The 7,453-nt window shown below is 35.4% G+C and overlaps 1 pseudogene; it reads left to right on the top strand.

Annotated features, from left to right (window-relative positions):
• On the top strand, positions 3,575-5,644 carry LOC110271619 (annotated as a pseudogene).

The following is a 7,453-nucleotide window of genomic DNA, read 5'->3' as shown; positions in this document are numbered from 1 at the left end:
CCATAACACTCGTTGCTCAACCTCTCTCACAACCCCTCCATTGGTGCTCCCGCCGTTAGTGCTCCCTGTGTCGGCACTCCTTCCATGTCCCTCCAAGGCTCAACACCCGTCGCGTTGCCGTCTCCCTCTCTGAAGTCGTCGCGCCACCCTTTCCCTCTCCCTCACTCGTCGCACCTTCGTTTCCCTCTCTCAACCCTCCTCCTTGCCACCCGTCAGCGCCAACTGTCAGCCAGGTTAAGCGTTCGCAACGCCGTGGTAAATTATTTGGTCAAAATTTTTCTTGATCTAATTATTTGTTTTTTAATTTGATTTTTTGTTTTGATTTTCTTGGTTCTTCATTTTTTTTATTTTTCTAAACCTTTTTTTGTTCTATTCTGATATTTGGTTTAGTTTTTTTTCCTCTAAACTTCTGGATATTTGGTTCTGTTTTGCTGCAACTGTAGTAGTGCTCAACTGCTGCTAGGTGGTGCTGAACTGCTAGTGCTTTGCCTATTCTGTTCTGCTAGTTTTTCTACATCAACTATCAGCAGGCTAATTTTTTCATACTTTATGCATTCACGATTAGGATTTTGATTTTGTTTAGTTTTTGTTGATTGGTAATGATGGTTTGATTTAATTGTTTAGAGTTTCCAGTTTTTGGTTTTTATTTGGTTTAGTGTTTCGTTCTTATCCAAATGTGAAAAGGGAGATGTTCTGGTTTATTAGTTCTTTCTTATTCTAGTGTTGTGTTTAGTCTGTAATTTTTGGGTTTTATTTGGTTTGATGTTTGTTTTTATACAAATGGGAAAAAGGTATTGAGGATCATACTGTTATTATAAGTGTATTGTGATTAGTTTAGAAACCCAACATGGCGGTATAATGTTTCATTTCAATTAAATAAGCATGCATTAAAAAATGAAGATAAAGGCTGCCCCGTGACAAAAATCAGTATGAAATGATAATGGTTTTCGTATTAAACACCATTTCTCTATTAATATTATTTGTGTTGGAAGAGAATGTTCATTAAACAATTGGCTTGTTAATATATATTTTCAGTACTTCTATTTGGTTTTCGTTGATTCCTAAGATTCTCATATGTAGCTACTAATTGAAAAATTCTATTAACTGTTCTCATGTATTCCTGAACATAGTGAAAGTCTTTTTGGATTTTGCTTCAAGTTCTTTATCAAAACTGAATGAGAGAGATAGCTGCACTAGGAAGCACTGCCAGTTCATTGTTGTCCGAGCATACATGTTGCCATTAATGTGTAGTAGTACACATTCTGCTGCTGTGGTAGTGCTACATTGCTGTTGTTGAACCATTTTCTACAAATTTTGCTATAAGTGTGCTTTTTGCCATTGATGCCTAATGAGCTCTTTTACTTGCATGAACTAATTGAAATCTCAAAATTGAGTTGCTTGATTCATAGTACTAAGTTTGATGAGAAGAAAATCGATTTAATACTTATTTAATTTTTGTCATTTTATTTTAACACCATGTTTTTCAATACTAATTTGAGTTGTAGGGAGTATCTTGATCAATTTATAAAGTGAGGACTAATTAATCATAGCGTGAGGAATCAATTTGATGGTTATCTCTAGTTTATTAACTTACTGTTTTATTGTCAAACTTTTTTTTGGGACTAAATTGTGAATGTGTTGAGATGCTAATTGTCCTTGCTATTTGGTGAGCGAATATTTTGTACGCTTTTTGGCATCATTTTCATATTGTTTTAGTTATGTTTTGTTTAAGTTTTATTATATTTTCATAGGTTTTAGTGCAAAATTCACATTTTTGGATTCTACTTTGAGTAGTTGTGTTTTTTTATGATTTCAAATAATTTCTGGCTGAAATTGAGGAGCTTTAGCAAAGTCTGATTCAGAAGCAAGGAAAGCGTAGCAGATGTTGTCAGATTCTGACCTCCATGCATTCAAACGAGAATTTCTGGAGCTACAAAGGTTCAAATGATGCATTCTCAACGGCGTTGGAAAGCTGACTTCCAGAGCTTTCCATCAATATATAATGGTTTATACATTTCTTCAAAGGAGCCTGCCCATATTGGGCGTTGAACGCCAATGAACTACCCCCTTTCTGGCGGTCAACGCCCCAAAGGAGATTCAAGCCAGCGTTGAACGCCCAATCACCCCCTTTGGGGCATTCAACGCCCACCAAGAAGCATAAGGCAGCGTGGATCAACCCCCTAATGGGCATTCAACGCCCATTCCTCATGATGGACACCAAGCTCCGCCCAAGTACTCATCCAAAGTGGGCCCAATGGTGGATTTTCGCACCTCTAGTATAGTCTATCACACTTTTTGTACTTCTTAGCTATTAGGTTATTATATATTGAACAAGGATTACTACTGTTAGAGATCTTTGCCCATTCGTACATTTTACTATTACTTTCTGTAAGCTATGAGCGACTAAACCTCCTAAGTTAGGGTTAGGAGCTCTGCTGATTTCTCATGAATTAATAATATTACTGTTTCTATTTCTATACACGTTTGATTCCATTTTCTTGTGCACTTTTGTTCTTCATCTCATGAGTTGAGGATGAACCGTGACATTCATCCTTGTTCTACATGGGTTCTGTGTGAGTCCTGACCCGGATAGCATTGAACCACAGCTAGAGAGTGCACTGCAGATTCCAAGAGCGTACCTAGGTGACTTTCTATAAGTGACATAAAATCCCGTTGACCGTGGGTTACTATTAAGGCTAGAGTCAGAGAAGCAGCATTCCCTGATCCGGAAGATCCAACCTTGTCTGTGGCGTTTTGAGTAGGATCGCTAAGGGGAGTGGATTGCTTAGTGCTTCACCTTCGGCCATAGTGGGAAGCCATGAGTTAACTTGATGAGAGGACATGAGTTGCTCGGATATAGTGGACTGTTATGGTTTAGAAGAGATTAACTTCATGAGAGGACATGAGTTAATCACTTATGGCTGCCATTGAATGAATCATTCGTTATTGAAGTAGATAGTAAGAAAAGTTAATCCGAAAAGAATACGCATCTCCGAAACCTTAACGGAATCTCTAGCATTGCTTTCACATTAATCTGGTATTTCATTCTTTACTATTTTATTTATGCTTTTAACCAAACAACCACCTTTTCTAATCGCCTGACTAAGATCTACAAGATAGCCATTGCTTGCTCAATCCGACAATCTCCGTAGGATTCGACCCTCACTCACTTGAGGTATTACTTGGACGACCCGGTGCACTTGCCAGTCTATCTGTGCGAAACTTGTGGAGTTCAATTTCGCGCACCACTATTTGATTTAGGTTTTGCATTAACGATCCTTGATTCTGAGGGGGGTTTCTTAATCCTTTTTCATTTATATCAGTTTCATTTTGTGAAAAACCAAAGTAGACAACTAACTGAGACTTGGGCTAGATGCTTTACTGTGAATTCTTATCCAGTTATGTATTACAGGTTTACACACAATAGACAATACTAGTAATAGTTGAGCAAGGATTCTCCATGTTCGTTTCTTTGATTCGATTCGGTTTTATTCCTTTTGCCTTAGTTCGTCATGGAAATGCAAATTTTTTCTTTTTCCGAAAATGATTGATTTTCTGTTGTTTTGGTTGTTCAATTACGGTTAATGAAATTAAGGCGCTGCGTGAGCTGTTCAAGAAGCTTAGTAGCTCAATTATTGATGATGGATTTATTCACCAGGTACTTGTAGTAATTTTTGCATTGTTTGGATCTATTTTTCAAGTTTGTTCATGAGAATTTTCTATTTTGGAAATTCATTTTTAACTACTTGTCTACTCGATATATTATTCATTAAACTAGTGCATTTTTCTAATTTGTTATTTTTAGCGAAATTCTTAAAGGACTTCAATGCAATTTTTCTCTCTTTATTAAGGACTACTGTGCATGATGTTTACAATTTAAAACACAAAAATAAAGGTTACTTTAATCCATTGATCTCAAGAATTAGTTTGAATTTTTACATCTTTGTATCAAGTTGTTGCCAGTGAGGTTTAACACGGTAGAAAATCTTATAGGTTCTTTATAAGTGCTTTTTAAGCCCGCTGTACCTTGGCGTTAGTGGGATGTTCAAAGCAAACTTTTGTGTCTTGATATGAAAAATAATACCGTTCTTGTGAATTCAGCACTAATAAGTACAATAACTGAAATTCAAGGGTTAAATTTTATTTATAAAATAACTTCAAGAAATAATTTGCTAATTTACTCAATAAAACATGTATCTATATTTCAACACAAAGTTGTATTGATTGTGTGTACAGTATAGTAAGCTTCAATGAAAATATTTGACAATAGCAACTTTGTCTGGCATGCCTTTTTGCTGCCAATATTGTGCATTGTCTAGTAGTTTCTTAGTTTTTGTTGAAATATCTTTGTTGACTATTACACTTTTTGTTTCAACAATGTTGAATTTGTGGTTATATTGCATCCAGTAATACTTCTCTTTTTGTTATTTGAAGGAAGAGCTGCAATTGACACTATTGAAGACCCCAGTTGGCGAGAATCTTTTTCTTGATAGGGTAATTCATCTCTAATGTCATTTTCATTTCTCTTTACCTCTCCCAATCCCCTCTTCTCTTAATATGGTTTCTTACTCTTAGTCTTATCCTTATTTGTTATATTAAAAGGAAAGAAAATTTAAGTTGCACGAAAAACATCTTTCAAGGAATCAGATTTTTCACAAGTATTTCATTGAATAAAAATGGTGAATGTATTTTTCCACCATATGATAATGTTTTATGGTTCAGACAACTCACTTCTATATCACTTTCGAACTGATACTTTTTGACCAATGTAATCCTTGAACTAAAACGATAACTTGAAATCCTTTCGCCACTTTGTATATGAGAAAAACTCTTTGAAAGATGTGTTTTCTTTTTTTTTTTTTCTTTTCTGAGTTTTTATATTTGAATTGCCTAATCTGGCCCACGCCCTTTTGATTTATGACCTTTCCTAGGTGTTTGATCTCTACAATGAAAAAAGAAACAGTTATAGAATTTGAGGAATTTATGCATGCTCTCAGTATCTTTCATCCATATGCTTCTTTAGAAAAGAAAATTGATTGTAAGACTTCAGTAAGCATTTTTAAGACGTGAGTATCTTCGCATGTCTAAGTTATTAAATTGTTATTGGCCTAAATTTGTTTGTGTCAGCATAGGATAATAGTACGTTGATATTTTTGAATTATTTGATTTTCTTTTGCTGAAGCTATTGCCACAGTGGTAACCGTTGCTGAAATATTGAAAAATAATAGGCTTGCTATTGAAAGGAGTAAAACATTTTATGTTTGCTGATTTTAGATTATGTTTATGATCTTAATCCTTATGATTTTCTGCATTGATTCCTGACTGCTATATGTGATAAATGGTGTTTTAGATTGAAATATTACTGGGGAGTTGGGAAGACTGCAAACTTTGATGAGTTGATGGCTGCTGCGGCTATGGAAGGTGGCGAAAATGGAGACGTCGAAAAAAACAATGCAGGAGGATTATGAAAATTACGCATGAATCGGGTGATGACATTTTGTGCTATTTAAAGAATTTCATTTTTGTTGTTAGTTGGGAGAGGACAAGCATAGAATTCATTATATATAATGTACTTGCAATTTAAACTCTTGAATTCCTTCCGTTCTTTTATCCATATAAAAAGAGTGCTCTAGTGTTTTCTTTCTCGGTTGGACTAATATATGGAGATGATGCATTTGACCATTTGATTATTTCTATGCTTTTATGCTCAAGTTGAGAACCTTGTTGAGGAATCAAGTTTTGAATTCGAGATTTATTTTGTGGCCGTATCTCTCGTATACGGCCACACTTTTTAAGCGTGGCAATTTGCAAAAACGTGGCGAAAAATAAAGCGTGGTGATAGGTCACCTAAAGCGTGGCGATAGAGCAATCGCCACACTAGCAGATGTGACCCCTTTTAAAAGCGTGCCAATAGCTCAAAAAGTATAGTAAAAAGCTATTGCCACGCTTTTGTCAACTTTTTGCCTACAATAGAACTATTTTCTTGTAGTGTACTCCATTTTCGTTATTAGTAAAACTAAAAATATGAGAAAAATAATTACTTTATTTTTGTTGGTAATATGTGTAAAAATATAAAAGAAATATTTTTGTCGACTATACTTACGTAAACGGTTTAAAATTTGTTTTTACACTTACTAATTACAAAAATATAACATAATGTTTAATTTTTAGATCTATTCATCTACTTATTTCAGTTTAAAATAGTAAAAAAAATTTTTTTATTTAAATAAAAAAACGTTATGATTAACTTATTAGTAGCAAGTATCAATATCAACAGGCTTACAATAATAATAGATTCAAGCGAGGGTAAATTACAAAAAAAATATATTCAAATTATCTTAGTACTGAAAAAAATATCTCTAAATTTTGTTATTGATAAAAATGTTTAAAAATAAGAGTATATACCCATTTTGATCCTCAAAGAATTTTAAACTGGACACTTTAGTCCCCAACTAAAATTAATTACTCGATTGGTCCCTAACAATTAATACCGTCAGTCACTTAGGTCCTTTACTCCGTTAACTATAACGGAGGACAAAATAGTCCCTGACAACTCTAACAAGGGACAAAATGATCCATGACCCCTTTATTCGAAAACAACACTGTTCTTCCCCAATTTTTATCATATCTTGCATAACCCTAACATTCATACTCTCCTTCTTCACCTTCACGGTCTTCTTTTTCATCTTTTCCTTCCTCCTCTTTAGCTCCAAGATTAAGCTATGGTGTAATTGTCACACGTATCGCACCTACCTCAACATGTCATGGACCACACACTTCCTAAATCTTTGTGACTGGTACATCCACCTCCTCTGCACTTCATCCACCAAAAGCATCTACTTCCACATCTTCGATAACATCACCTCCAACCCCGACACGTCTACGACATCCTCAAGACCAAGTTCCACAACTACTCCAAGGGCATGCCTTTCTCCACTCTCCGGCAAGTAATATAGATTGTTGGACATTAGGACATCATGAGAAGATTCTCCTTCGACATCATATGCAAATTCTCATTTGAAATAGACACCGAGTACTTCATTCCTTCTTTTCCAGAGTCCAAGTTGGCAGACAGTTTCGACCTCGCATCCAAGCTATCAGTACAACGAGCAATGTCGTCGTTGCCGCTCATATGGAAACTGAAGCGATTACTGAACATTGGTTCGGAGAAGAAGCTGAAGGAAGCGATCGGAGTGGTGGACAATGTGGTCATGGAGATGATAGGGCAGAGGAAGAGAGAGATGGCAACGACGACAATAAATCAGACTTGCTGTCTAGATTCATGGGATCCATCGAAGACGATAACTAGTTGAGAGATATAGGCATTAGTTTTCTGAGTATGAATTGGTTGAGAACAAGTTGAGGGTTTTTTTCTTGTGAACATTAAATTTATAGAGTGTGCATTGTGTAGTTTGAAGTTACAGTGTTAAACTGTTAGTGTTATGCGAGATAT

This window comes from Arachis ipaensis, chromosome B04 (assembly GCF_000816755.2).
Source record: "Arachis ipaensis cultivar K30076 chromosome B04, Araip1.1, whole genome shotgun sequence".
Lineage (NCBI taxonomy): Eukaryota > Viridiplantae > Streptophyta > Magnoliopsida > Fabales > Fabaceae > Arachis > Arachis ipaensis.
This window is presented reverse-complemented; position numbering and strand designations above follow the sequence as displayed.